The sequence below is a fragment of the Oryctolagus cuniculus genome, chromosome 17 (assembly GCF_964237555.1).
Source record: "Oryctolagus cuniculus chromosome 17, mOryCun1.1, whole genome shotgun sequence".
Taxonomy (NCBI): Eukaryota; Metazoa; Chordata; class Mammalia; order Lagomorpha; family Leporidae; genus Oryctolagus; species Oryctolagus cuniculus.
This window is the reverse complement of record NC_091448.1, coordinates 34,803,156-34,818,190: the sequence shown is the minus strand read 5'-3', so window position 1 is coordinate 34,818,190 and position 15,035 is coordinate 34,803,156. Positions and strand designations below refer to the sequence as shown.

Genomic DNA, 15,035 nt, shown 5'->3' with positions numbered 1-15,035 from the left:
AATATCATTCTGCCTTAACAAGAAAGAAAATTCTCACATGTGGTGCAATGTAAATGAGCCTGGAAGACATTTTTGCTAAGTGAAATAAGCCAGGCACAACAGGACAAATATTGTAGGCATCTGCTTACATGAGTTAGTTAGCACAGTCCCATTCCCAGACACAGAGAACAGAATGAGGGCTGCCAGGGGCGCAGGAGGCAGAACGGGAAGTGATTGTCCAGTGGGTAGAGTTTCTATTCAGGAAGATGAGAAACGCTCTGGAGATGAATGGTGGTGATAATAATACAATAATGTGAATGTATTTAATGCCACTGAAGGTACACTTAAGAACAGTTAAGGTTTTTCATGTTTTGTGTATTTTGCCACAGTAAAATATTTATATATGTATATATATACAGAGTATATACAGTAAAATATATATGTATAGAATAGCTCTCATATATATATATGTGTGTGTGTGTGTGTGTGTGTGTGTATATACATACTGATTCTGGACCCCACAAAGGACTGATCGAGTGAGGTGGGGGCTTGGGGAAGAGAGTAGGGCCTGAACATGGGCATTTTGGAAAAGCTCCGCAGGTGATTCCTGTGCACAATGAGGGGGAATTGGTTAGGCAGCCCTAACCAGATGGTGTCTAAGATTCTGTTTTGCCTGCACCGTCCCTGACTCTCAGTAAACTGACCCAACAAGAGAGAGTAAAGACTGCCAATACCTTGCCCCAGTCTCATAAATAAGAAGAACTACTTCCTCGGGTACATTGCCTGAATCCAAATTGATAATGATTCACCATGTTTTTCCACATTATTGTTAATTAATTAATTACATTTCTTTTCTGAAAATAAACTAATCTTTTCAGAAAACTCAATTTGATAGATGTACAGTTCTCTACGGAGTTAAGATTTTAAGGACAATGGCAGATTCTAATATAAAATGTTCTTACAGAGAACCCTGTATTCAGCAAGAAGCTATTTTGTCAGACAGTCTTTTCTGGAAGCCTGATGTTTCTGTTTTTCTTGTCACAAATATTCAATATATTTTTAACCCAACACTTTATTGTTCCAGACAAAAGTATTTTAAAATAATAGACTTGTAAACATTTAAAACAATTGGAAAGTTTTCCATAATAACAATTTAAAATGAGACAACAAAAGGAAAACATGAGTTATTTTTCCAGAAATCTAATTGTTTTACAAAATAGTTTTGAAATATTTCACTGTCCTGATGCAATAATCACAGGATATTGAGCTAGTCTGCAGAATAAGGCTGAGAAAATTAAAGATGAAATGGGAAATATTTTTAAATGTTTTCTAAAATGAGACAATTGACACATGTGGAATAAAAAGTAGCTCTCTGTTCTAGGAACTTTTAAATATTTGATACACATAACTACAATGAATACTGAGTAAGAATTGTTTTTAGAAAAACAACAAGCTTATGGGACTGAAAGCTTCTAGAAGCCAATATTCAACATTTTTGTCTCATTCTTAGGACTCTGACTTGACATTTCCCCCTGTAAAACATATACAACAGCATTATAAGCTCCACGCAAAGGTTGTAGCTTAAATTTGCTGTATACCAACTATAGCTTATGCAGGTACTGAATCAATTCCCACCAAACAGAAGAGTGTATTTTTATGCTTTTAAACCATGTCAGATACTTGTATTCTACATTGTTTCAGAAAAGTCACATCTTGATATCAGAGCACTCAAAAGTCTTCATGACTGAGCGAGTCTCGTGGCACTGTGGGTTAAGCCACCACTTGGGATGCCCACATCCCATATCACAGTGCCTGGGGGTGAGTCCCACCTCTGCTTCACATGCACCTTTCTGCTAACGTGCCTGTGAAGGCAACAGAAGATGACTTGGAGTCCTGCCACCCACAAGAGAGACCCAGCTGGAGTTTCTGGCTGCTGGCTGCAGGATTTAGGGAGTGAACCAGCAAATGGAAGATTGATCTCTTTGCCTTTAAGTAAATAATTAAGCTTTAAAAAAAGGAATTGTGAATTTTTTAAAAAGTTCTGCTCATAAAATGTATGATTTTATAGAATAAACATTATGTTCTCTCTTGCCCTCTTTATCTCGTTCATTAAAAAAAAATTTACTGAACACTTTATGTGCCTTCACTCACTCCCATGGATGCAAAGATAGTAAATCACATTCTCCCAAGGGCTCCCAGTGAAGTGAGGGAGGCAGACAAACAGTGTATAACCTGCACTAATAAACATACAAACACATACATATATAATATGCATATGCAGTATGATTAGACACACTTAAGGGATTTGCAAAGGTACAGGGGAGAGGGGCATAAAAGGGGAGAGGGAGGGAGGAAGGCAGGACACATGTGAGTGTGTAGTGCCCTTTTGTTTCAATCTGAGAGCTCCTTATCTTTGTGGCAAGAAAGCATTAATAATGTTTTTAAAGCATTTTGGTTTCTGTATTTTATACCTAAACATTTAGATTTGGCTTTGTATGAAAACATCCAGTTTTAGAAAAACAAAGTAGAAAATCCTCTTTGATTTGGACAGAGAAGGTCTTCAGAAGGAAGAGATGGCTTCCCCAGTCTTTCCCAGCCCATTCCCTGCGAGGCTCCCCGCTAACGTCCCAACATCTGCTCCCAGCAGTGTGGCCGCCACCCCTGGGCTGAGGACCTGAGGAACAAGTCTCCCGTTCCTCTGTGATACTCCCACCAAGTATCAGCCAAGGAAAATTCTGAAAAGAATTCAGTCCAGGCCAATTACTATAATATATATATTAACATTTAACAAATACAGAAATGAGAAACATATACAACAATATATAATGTATAAATATTACAAATCATATATACAAATATAAATAATATAAATGTCAAGACCATCCAAAAAGCATCTCCAAAAGTCCAAATGTCTTCACGTGGCATTCCAGCATCTTCATAACCCGTCCCCCACCTTCTCCATCAGCCTCACCCCTCACCATTTCCCTTTGTTTCACGGTCCAGCGGTGTCTGATTGCTCTCAGCTGAAAGTAGTTAGTGCCTGCTCACACTTTCACACCGGGAACATGAGGATCCCCCTGCTGGGACGTGGAATCTTCCTGTCCCCACGCCTCCTCTTCAGCTCTCAGCCCCTCTGTGAAGCCATCCTCAGCTCCTCAGGCTGGGCAGATTCCCCACCATTGGTCCCCAGAGCACTTGGGCACCCATCTTCATATCAGTGTTTCTCAAACTTTTCCTGAATGTAAGATTCAACCACAATGTCTGATAAAGAACAGATTCCAGAACCTCAGCGGTTCCACAGAAGCCTGGCAATCTGCATGTTAAACTAGCGGCCTAGGGGAGTCTCATCTTCCCAAGGGTCTTGGGATCACTGCTTTGTATCACAGCACTTCTCTTGCAACGATTTGAGTTATCTGCCCTCCACAGCCTACAATCTGCATCTGCTCATGACTGCATTCCTGGTCACGGCACATGCTCAAATCAGGGAAAGAAGCAGAATATGAAGGAACGACAATTCTCAAGCATATGTATGCGTCTTAAGGTAAGAGTCCTGGAAACATCGGGGAATCACTTTTCTGACTTCTGCATCCTCGTGTTCCATGGCAAGGACACCTGACCTTTGTGAGTCTATTTCTTGTTCCACTAGTGACGGATTTTCCATTCTCTAGTTACTACACACCACTGAGAGCTTACTGATTAGGTTTCGGCTTTCTTTGCATGACGTGAGCATGTTAACAGTTCATGCTTTAGAGCTTTTTGTTTTCTGGTGTGAGTAAAGTAAACGGAATAATTTACATGATACACTTAGCACAATGGTTGTAAATAGGGCCAAATCGATGTGGTATTCGTAATGACAAAGACCAGACACGGTCACTTGGGACATGTCACTGTCCTCGTGAAGCCAAAGTACAAAAAGGAGCCCACAAGATGACTCTCTGAGCCAACCTGCAGGGTGCACTTCAAAACTTAAAAACTCTGTCCTGTGGCCACTTCTACATCCTTTATGACCAGCCTCTTCCTTGAACACTGTAAAAATCCATGTTTTACATTAAAAGAAAAATCCAGTATTGTCAAGGTAGACAGGAAGAGTCAGCATGCTAATGTAAACTTTGTCCCTACTTGGAAAAATTTGTCCTCGGAGGCTGGTCTCTAAGTATTTGTCTTTCTTTCTTTTTTTTAAGAAAAGATTTATTTTTTATTTGAAAGACAGAGTTACCAGAAAGGCAGAGTCAGAAGCAGAGAGCTCCTCAGATTGCCACAACAGCCAGAGCTGTGCCAATCCGAAACCAGAAGCCAGGAGTTTCCTCTGGGTCTCCCACACAGGTGCAGGGGCCCAAGGACTTGGGCCATCTTCCACTGCTTTCCCAGGCCATAGCAGAGATCTGGATGGGAAGTGGAGCAGCTGGGACTCGAACTGGCACCCACATGGGATGCTGGTACTGCAGGTGGCAGCCTTACCTGCTATGCCACAGCGCAGGGCCCTAAGTATTTGTCTTTCAAGTCTTAGCATCTTGTAATGTTTAGTACCTGCTCCTAAATACTGGTTTCCAAAGGACCAGAACTTTAATTACCACGCCAGCATTTCCCCATAATGTCCAGCATCAATAGATCAATACCAAAATGTCACGGATGCTGTGCACCCACTAGGAGAAAGGCGATGGCTAAATAAATATTCTGGGTCCAAAAGCCTGCAGGTTATTGGTCCTGTTTAACAGACAAAGAGGAGCAGAATGACAGGAGGCTGTGTTGTTGCCTAATCCTGGACAACAAACAGGAAGAAATATTAACCCATAGGATTTGGCCACATGCCCAGGCTGCTTAAGTGATAATCCAGAATGACTCTCAGCTCTAACTGGTTATCCCACCCCGTTAAGCCTCCTCCCTCAGCACATTTTTCTCCTGCTAAAGGCCTCTCTCCTTTAACAATGTAATCCTAACCTACTGGAAACCCACAAGATCCTCTAGGCGCTTCCTAGTTAAGCTGTTGAGGTTAACATTTGGATCAGGACAAACTTGCAGAGTCTGAGCTCCCACATCTGCTTCACCCTACTCTGGTGCCTTCTGTGAGATTCAGATCAGAGAGGCCAGGGGAAGGTGCACGTCTGGGGAACGTGGTCTCCCCAGAGTCTGCCTGTCTTAGGTTTATGACGTAATGATACTTGAACTCAAGAGTCTACCGTGAAGACACAAAGCATTTTTTTGACAGGCAGAGTGGACAGTGAGAGAGAGAGACAGAGAAAAAGGTCTTCTTTTGCCGTTGGTTCACCCTCCGATGGCTGCCGCGGCTGGCACGCTGCAGCTGGCGCACCGCGCTGATCCGAAGGCAGGAGCCAGGAGCCAGGTGCTTTTCCTGGTCTCCTGGTCTCCCATGGGGTGCAGGGCCCAAGCACTTGGGCCATCCTCCACTGCACTCCCTGGCCACAGCAGAGGGCTGGCCTGGAAGAGGGGCAACCGGGACAGAATCCGGCGCCCCAACCGGGACTAGAACCCGGTGTGCCGGCGCCGCAAGGTGGAGGATTAGCCTATTGAGCCGCAGCGCTGGCCCACAAAGCATTTTTAAAATTATTTATTTATTTATTTATTTATTTTTATTTGGAAAACAGTGAAACAGAGAGGAGGGCAAGAGAGAAAGAAAGATCTTTCATTCCCCAAATGCCCATGACAGCCAGGGCTGGGCCAGGCTAAAACCTGAAGCCAGAAAGTCTCTCTAGGTCTCCCACGTGGGTAGCAGGGACCTAACTTCTTGAACCATCACCTGCTGCCTCCCAGGATGTGCATTACAGAAAGCTGGATTGGAAGTGGAGGTGGGACTTGATCCCAGGCACTCTGATATGGAATACAGGTGTCCCAAGGGGTGGCTTAGCCACTGTGCCGTTCACCACTACCACCACCCCTAACAAGGTATATTTTTAAAGCCTCAAAGCTATGATATTTTAGATGTTTTTAAAACTGTACTTGAAAAGCAGAAAGACACAGACAGAAGCTGTTACCATCTACTGATTCATTCCCCAGATGCCCAGAAGCTGAGAACTCAATCCAGGTCTCTCATGAGGGTGGCAATGATCCAACTTGTTGAGCCATCACCTGCTGCCTCCCAGGGTGCACCTGAGCAGGAAGCTCTCACCAGCAGCTGGCCCAGGCACTTCGATGTGGGGCATTCCAACAGCATCTTAACAGCTGGGCTAAATGCTTACCCCAAAGCCATTACATTTTAATGTGAAACAGCTATAATAGCAAAACTAATCTAAACGTATTAGGGCCCTTATCCCATCTCAAGATGCACTTAAGCGCTTTTTGGTGGAAAGGCAACTACTAATGATACTTCCTTTTCTCTGATATTTAAAGTTATGAGATTGAGTGAAATGTGAGATTGAACAGAGAAGAGATGAGATATGATAAATCACTTCTCAAATAAATGATACTTCCCATTCAAAATGACTTGTTTGGAAAAAATCTGCATATCACTATGTGGTCTCGTTCATGTTACCCTTTGAGACAAGGCAATTATTGAGCACTTATTATATGCAAAGCATTATTCTGGGTAAAGCCTCAAATATTATCTTATTATTATCCCTCTCCTTTTATGGATAAAGAAATAAAAGCTTAGGGAGTTTAAATTGTTTGCCTATTTTTGAACATAGTTCAAAATCTTGTGCTAGATCAATACTTCTTCTACAAAAATATAAAAGCAAGATATCTTTGTATGAAGAGAAATTTAAAAGTAAAATTTTATCTTTCAGTTTCTCCCATTCAAGAAATATTTAAGGGATGCCTATTGAGTACTTACTTTATATTAGATCCTCTTCTAGACACTGAAGATGTGGTAGTAAATGGAACAGAATGTTACAGAGTTGACATCTGAATGGGAGAAGGAAAATAAGTGGATGTCAATAAACATGGTATGCAGTGAAAGCAGTAAGTGTAAGAGTTCCAGTAATAAATCTCCTGCCTTCATTTTTCTTATCCTAGCAATCAGCACCTTTATTTTATTTGTTTATGTATTTGAAAGACAGAGTTAGAGAGAAAGGTAGAGAAAGAGAGAGATCTTCCATCTGCTGGTCCACTCCCTAACTGGCTGCAACAGCTGGAGCTGAGCCAATCCAAAGCCAGGAGCCAGAAACTTTCTCCGGGTCCCTGACCTGAGTGTGGGTCCCAAAGACCCCGTACCTTGTTTTTTTTTTTTTTTTTTTTTTTTTTTAAGGTTTATTTATTTGAAAGGCAGAGTTACAGAGAGGGAGAAAAGGAGAGACAGAGAGAGAGAGAGAGAGAGAGAATCTTCTACCTGCTGGTTCCCTCCCCAAATGGCTGCAATGGCTAGGGCTGGACAAGGACAAAGTCAGGAGCCTGACACTCCATCAGAGTCTCCCACATGGGCAGCAGCGGCTGTGGGCTTGTCTGCCAGTCACCTCTTACTGGAACCATCCTGCTGCAGATGTCATGACTCACTCCCTCCTATATTTTAGATCTAGCTCAAACTCACCGTGGCAGGGAGACATTCCGTGGGAGTCCCTTGTACCACTTGCGTCCTCTTACCCAGCTGACAGCCCTTGTCACTGATAGACAATACCAATGTACTTTTTTGTTTTCTTTTCAATAGAATGTAAGTTCTAGGCCAACCGGGAATTGTCCGTTTTGTTCACTGCTATATTCCTCCATTTGAACAATGCCTGCTACTCTGAAGGTAGCCCACACTGGCCGATTGAATAAATGGCTGTCAGGAGTTATTTACAAGTGATCAAAAAAAAAAAAAAAGTAGCTCAAATCAACTAAAAGAAGAAAAAAGGAATTACTGGCTCCCAGAACTTTCATAGAGCAAAATTTTGACAAACTGAGTGTAAATTATCTAAGGGACTTTCATGAGCTATTCATGAACCAGGAAGCAACACAGCTACAACATAGAAAGAGCTGAGCAGAAGGCGTGGGCTCCACAGGCAGAAAAAGGCTGAAGGAGGCAGGAACAAGTTTAAAAAGCAGACTCACTGCAAAGTTCCGTTCCCGATTGGGGTTGAGTTGAAGGGACTTCCTTATCATGCCAGCTCTGTGACTCTCCTTTTTTTGTTTTGTTTTAAAGTGGCCGGTTTCTAACTTCAGTTCAATTACATGACACCTAGCATAGGTGGCTCCATTCTGGATGATCTGGTCTGGTGGGGCCTAGTACAGGAGCTCATTCCCAAACACGGGCCTTCCATGAGGGCCATTCAATGTAACTGAAAAGGCCAGAAGACACTGGCTTTAGGGACCCCCAGAGTGAGGGCTCAGAAGAGGTTATCAGGACCACAGCTCTCCGGGTGTCTGCGCGTCCTGCCTCCATGCCAGCTTTGTTCTCAGGCACCCTTTCATCTCCAGCAGCAGCTTAATGTCCTTATAGCGCCAAGCAGACAACACAAAGCCTTCTCACTGTGGCAGGGTGAAGTGAAGCCTTGTGTCTGGACTGGTCAAGTGCTCTCTCTCCTGGAAGCCAGTCACTCACTGAGGCTGGGAGTGCAATGTCCTGATTTCCTAGCAACCCCTCACATGCAGCCCTCTCCTGGAGCTGAAGGTGGAGCCAACAGCACAGAACTGTGTGGGCAAAAGGCACGCTGCTGGGATGGGCACCACCACTCAGCCGGTTTGGGAGTACCTGGTTTGAGCCCAGCTCCTCTGCTTCCGATTCAGCTTCCTGCTAATGCATCCTGGGAGGCAGCAGATGATGGCTCAAGTGCTTAGGCCCCTGCCACCTATGTGGGAGATCTGGTTGGGGTTCTAGACCCCTGGCTTTGACCTGGCCCATCCCTGGAGATTGTGGGCACTTGGGAAGTGAATCAGTGATGGAAGATCTCTCCTTCTTCTACCGACGCCCCCCCACCCCCTGGCCAAGTAGATAAAACAATAAAATAAATAAACAAACACATCTTGATAAAGGATGCCCATAACTCCGTCAGCTGATTGAAGGTCAATGGATGCTGGGTTAAAGAGCACCGGCTGTCTCTAACAACCCCCATCGCCTCCACTGTGCTGCCCCTGAAACAGACATATGGCAACACTGTGGTGGTGACAAGACTCTGAGAGCCCCGCCTGGCTCCTGGCACAGGATTCCACAGGAAAATTCCACTCTGGCTTTGTTCAAAAGAGCCAGCCACAGAACCCACGCAGCTTAGGCGGTGCAGTGTTGCCATGTGACACTGTCCTTACCAGGTGACCCATGACATTTTAACATGGGAGGACAAAAAGTGAACACCCAGGTTGTTGCTAGTAAGTCATTGCCTCGCAGAGGATAAAATAATTGCCAGATTTTGTTTTGTCCTCAGTAACATGCGCATAGAATGCCCATCTCATAAGAATACAGCTGTCGGGGCTGGCGCCGTGGCTCACTTGGCTAATCCTCCGCCTGCAGCACCAGCATCCCATAAGGGCACCGGGTTCTAGTCCTGGCTACTCCTCTTCCAGTCCAGCTCTCTCTGTGGCCTGGGAGGGCAGTGGAGGATGGCCCAAGTGCTTGGGCCCTGCACCCGCATGGGAGACCAGGAGGAGGCACCCGGCTCCTGGCTTCAGATCGGCGCCGCAATGGCCATAACAGCCATTTGGGGGGTGAACCAATGAAAGGAAGACCTTTCTCTGTCTCTCTCTCACTAACTCTACCTGTCAAATACAAAAAAAAAAAAAAAAAAAAAAAAAAAAAGAATACAGCTGTGATAGTGCCTAGTGGAGAGCAATTACCTGATGAGAGTTAGTTTCTTTTCCTTGGACTTAACCCCTCTGCATTTCATGTGATGTATGTGACCTGTGTGTTCCCTGAATCCTAGCTAGCTAATAGTGACAGAGCACTTACTGAGTGTTGGACAATGGTCTAAGTATTTTCCATGTTTCCATGCAGTAACTCATTTAAGCTTCCTTGCAACTCTTTGAGAAAATACCATGCCCAGGTTGGGAGATGCAGCACAGAAGGGGTATGTGAGTCAGCCAGGGTCTCGCCACGATTCAGTGGTAGAACTGAGCCCAGAACACAGGCCTGCTGTCTGCAGTCGTGATTCCCAGCACGGCGGCAGCACAGACTGTCTTCCTGAGAACATGTATTTCATCTGTTTTCAGCTGTTTGTTTTACATCCCCCACCAAAGACTGCCACAGAACCCAGCACTTAATAAATACTTGTGACTATGGTGAAGAGACAGCCTTGGAGCCTTTCCTGTCTCCTGCCAAGAAAGAACCTGGAGTGTAGTTTTTGGCCATCCTCTCCCCAGGCAGCCCCTAGCCAATGACAGCGCAGCAGCAATCTTGGAACCTGGCCTTTAATTCTGGCTCACTGCAGACCTCCTGTAGCAGGCAATCTTTTCTCTAGAGCTCCCTGTTGGGTTGGCTGAGTCTTTATCAGATTTGCACAGTATTCCAATGCTCTGCCTGCACAATCTGCCTGCCTGCCTTTCTCTCTCACAGGCATTACCCGCTCTCCCGTTAAGTAGCGTGCATTTCTAACAGCTTCTCAACATCTGTTTCCAGAGGCGGCCTGAGAAAGCAGGTGATAAGAGGGGGCTTGGAGACGGCACTGCCCACCACTCCGCCTGCAAGAACCGCAGGGACGGACATTACAGAGCACCAGTAATGCCCTGTGACGCTCGAGCTCTGGCATCTTTGCTTCCAATCCAGCTTCCCACTAGCGCACATGGGAGGGAGCAGAAGATAGCCCAAGTATTTGGGTCCCCGCCACCCACTTAGGAGACTCGGATAGAATTCCTGGTTCCTAACTTTGGCCTGGCATAGTCCTGACTGAACCAGTGAATGGAAAATAACTCTCTCTCAATTAAATAAATACTTTTTTAAAGGCTAGTACGTGGGACATGGAGAGTGTGTAGCCCAAGGTGAAGCCCAATTGTTGAAACTTTCACTGATGGTGACTTGGGAGATTGTTTCGGGGGGTGAGAGAATACCCTGACTAGTGTGACAATTTGCACTTGGGAAACATACGGAGAAGGTGGTGAGAGGAGACTGGGGACAGTGCACAGGGGGCTGTGAATCCACTGGGTATTATTAAGCCGCACTGATGTGCAAAAGGGAGGGGGAAATGAAAAGCTGAAACCATTAGCCAACAATTGGGAACGAGCCATAACGGCCAGACTGTCTCTTTGCTGGTTACAAAAACGGCTCTTACTCCTCTGGGGGACAGCAGAAAAAGCTGAAGCCCAACCTTCAGATTTAATCTTTGGGTTGCAGAGCCTCAAGCATGCTGAATGAGGTCTGTTAGGCCTTCGTCAGGTGTGTAGAGCCTGGGACCCTGACACACAGGAAGGGGCCCTCTGGGTGCATGCCCCTGATTGTGGATGGGAATTCATTTGCTTTCTTCCTTCCTAACAGAAGCTTTGGAGAAATGTTATCTTTCCCCAGCAGCATTGATATTTTCATCTGCAATGAGAAAAGTACAGTTATACCAAACCAAGAAGGTAAAAGTAGAACTCAAGTACAAGTAGTTGTGTGATTTCTAGATATATATTTTTAAAATGTTAAATACTTCATGAATTTGCATGTCATCCTTGTACAGGGACCATGCTAATATTCTCTGTAGCATTCCAATTATAGTATATGTGCTGCCAAAGAAAGCACATAGAAATATATATACCCACATACATTTATGTATATTTAATTTCTATTTGTTTGAGAGGAAGAGACACAGAAAGAGATAGATAGAGCTATCATCTGCTGATTCACTCCTTAAATGCCTGAAATTGCCAGAACTAAGTTGGGGCCAGGACCAGGAGCTGGGAACAAAATCTAGAAACTCAAATACCTGGACCATCACCACTGCCTCCCAGGGCCTGCACTGGCAGAGAGGTGGAGGTAGGAGTCTGAGGCGGGAACTGAACTCACACACTGTAACATGGGACACAGGTATCTTAATGACAAGACTAAACAACCACTGCAAATAGATGGATGACAGAAAGATGGAGAGAGAGATAAAAATATAGATATAGATACAGCGAGCATCAACATTTGAGATGAAAATTAAATGTGATTCTGTATAAACACATGTCAAAACACAAAGAACACTACATATTTTCCATGTCTAAAAACTCTATTGGGTAATTTATCCTCCTTCAAATTCAGTTTTGTTCCCATAGTACATTTTAGTCTTCGATAATGTGGTTTTGTTTCTAAATTAGAACTCTTCATTTGATCTCACTCTAAACATGTACACATCAATCTGGGCTAACAGTTTTGCAGAGGTATAAGGGGAAATACCTTTTAGGAACTTTATCCAAAAACTAGAAGAGAAGCTCAGCAGAAAAATATTTACCTGTCCAGTGGCTACAAACTGCCTATAATGAAACTTGTGCTGACTTAAGGTCACATCTGAACTAACTTTCTGATACAGACATATTTCAAATACTTATTACTTCCTCTTGTGGGTCCTTCAGCTAGTGGAATTTAAGACATGAAACCTGATGGATTTACTTAATTAAATTCTGCATTTTATCTTAATGGGGAAGTCAGTCTTTACAGTACACTAATCCCTGAGTAGAGATAAGAACCTGGGCCCAGCGTTGTGGCACAGGGAATTAAGTCATTCCCTTGTGATACCAACAACCTGTATTAAGAGTGCCAGTTCAAGTCCAGACTATTCTGCTTCTGATCCGACTTTCTGCTAATGTGCCAGGGAAGGCAGTGGATGATGGTCCAAGTACTTAGGCCCCTGCCACCCATGTGAGAGACCAGGATGGAGTTCCTGGCTCCTGGCTTCCACCTGGCCCAGACCTGGCTGTTGTAGCCATTTGGGGAGTGAAACAGAAAATGGAAGATCTCTCTCTCTCTCGTTCTCTCTCCTCTCCTTTCTTTCTGTTGTTCTGCTTTTCAAATTTAAAAAAAAAAAGAATCTTAAAAAAGAACCATCCTTTACCTTTCTCTGAAGGGAGGAGAGAACCTCCACTTTGACTATGACCTTGTCTAAACAAGAGAAGAGTCGGAGAACTCAAGGGGCTTCCATAGCCTTGGAAACTCATGACTGGTGCATAGGGAGATTACTGATGCCATAAACAGGAGTGTCAATTTGTAAAGTCAACAACAGGAGTCACTGTGCACTTACTCCTCATGTAGGATCTCTGTAATGTGCTGTACATTGAGGCTTAATGCTATAACAAGTACTCAAACAGTATATTTCACTTTGTGTTTCTATGGGGGTGCAAACTGTTGAAATCTACTTAATGTATACTAAACTGATCTTCTGTAAAAAAGAAGAAGAAGAAGAAGAAGAAGAAGAAGAAGAAGAAGAAGAAGAAGAAGAAGAAGAAGAAGAAGAAGAAGAAGAAGAAGAAATTAGCAATTCCCAACTTGACTCTCACTGGGATTAAACATGACAATAGGTCTGATCTGATTTCATCATCATTTAAAAAATCATCTATTATTTTTCACTTTGTTTCTGTGTGGGAGCAAACTGTTGAAATCTTTACTTAATGTATGCTAAACTGATCTTCTGTATATTAAGAGAATCGAAAATGAATCCTCATGTGAATGGAAGGGGAGAGGAAATGGGAAAGGGGAGGGTTGCGGGTGGAAGGGACGTTATGGGGGGGAAGCCATTGTAATCCATAAGCTGTACTTTGGAAATTTATATTCATTAAATAAAAGTTAAAAAAAAAGACAGGCAAAAGAAAAAAAAAAGAACCATCCTTTAAAAGAGAAGCTGATGCCCTTTTATGTTTACTTTGGTAATTTTCTAAAAGCCACACAATTTTCTGCATCTGTTGCTTTCAAAATTAATTTTGAAGAAATTCCCTCACTGTAGGTGGACAATCTGAAGATGAAAAATTCTCACCTTATGAAATTCTCACCCAGGGTACTTTATTTAACCTTTTTCCCTAACACATCCCCCTCCACTTTGGATTAATGAGCTTACCAGTTTAATCACGTGCTCTTTTAAAAATCAGCTTAAAAAACATCGGCTGATCTGGTCACTTAGAACAAAAATAACTGCCTATTCTGTTTCTTAGAATATTGTCCTAAATTTCTGTTTCAATCAATTGTCTTAACAATCTCCCTGGAGCATCAGTCAGAAATAAAATCATAAGGCATGCTTTGTTCAGAATAAGAAACACATTGCCCCCACCCTTCTACTTGAAAAAGACCTTCCTCCTAAAACTCCACTTGTGTTAGCCCCATGTTCTACACCCACCCGTCAGCTGCTACCTCACAATAGCAAAGCCACCGCACACCAAGGAGCACTGCTTCCAGTTCCATCACTCCACCCAGAGACTGTAGTGGCTCTTCCTATCCCTTTATTGGCTGCCAACATTGCACGTGGTTTTCTTCTCTTGCTTAAAAATAAATGTTAACTTCTTAAGTTCTTGATCTTTTGTTCAGGATTCATTGCCAGAGATGGTTTCACAGCATGAGCCTTCCTAGGGAGAGAGTTGCTCATGTTCCTGCTAAGAACCTAACCTGGGAATGACGGAGAAATAATTATAATCAACGTCAAAGAGCATATGGCTTTCTACTGAGAAGCCTGCCAAGTAGGCCCTTCACACATCCTTTCCATCCACCGTCGGGTGAATCTGGCGGACAAATCCCTAGCATCGAAATAAGTGAAAGTCCACCTCTCACACATACTTCTCCCAGGTCGGAGAGCTTTCTGAGTGAAACCAGTCAATACAACAAAACGATGCTGGGTTTTCTCGTCCATAGACATGAAACTGCTTTATTTCTCCGGCATCCTTTAAGCTGGGTGACCCATTAAGCTCAGTCCGCACATAGTGCAAGGAGACAATTCTTTTTTTTTTTTTTTTTTTTTTTTTGACAGGCAGAGTGGACAGTGAGAGAGAGAGAGAGAGAGAAAGCAAGGAGACAATTCTAACACCAATGTTCAAAACCACTACAGTTCAGCAGTGTCATGCTTTGGGCTGGGTGTGTTCCAGCGGCCTCATGTGCTGTTTCTAAAGAAGGAGTAATGCTAGGTTAATTATATGGAAGCAGAAACACCTGGTGCATGTCATTATGGACTGAAGTCTTGAATGATTTAATTATGATCTTTATTGTTACAAATTGGCTCTTCCAAGTATTTTTCCATGGAACTTAACATTTTATTTTACCATACACG

General features: G+C 43.5%; 1 non-coding gene across 1 annotated transcript; it reads right to left on the bottom strand.

The window, feature by feature from the left end:
* Window positions 1-11,444: 11,444 nt before the first annotated feature.
* LOC127484589 (U6 spliceosomal RNA) lies at window positions 11,445-11,551 on the bottom strand. The gene has a single exon (XR_007911641.1). It is a non-coding gene; the product is annotated as a U6 spliceosomal RNA (small nuclear RNA).
* Between the last annotated feature and the right edge of the window lie 3,484 nt (window positions 11,552-15,035).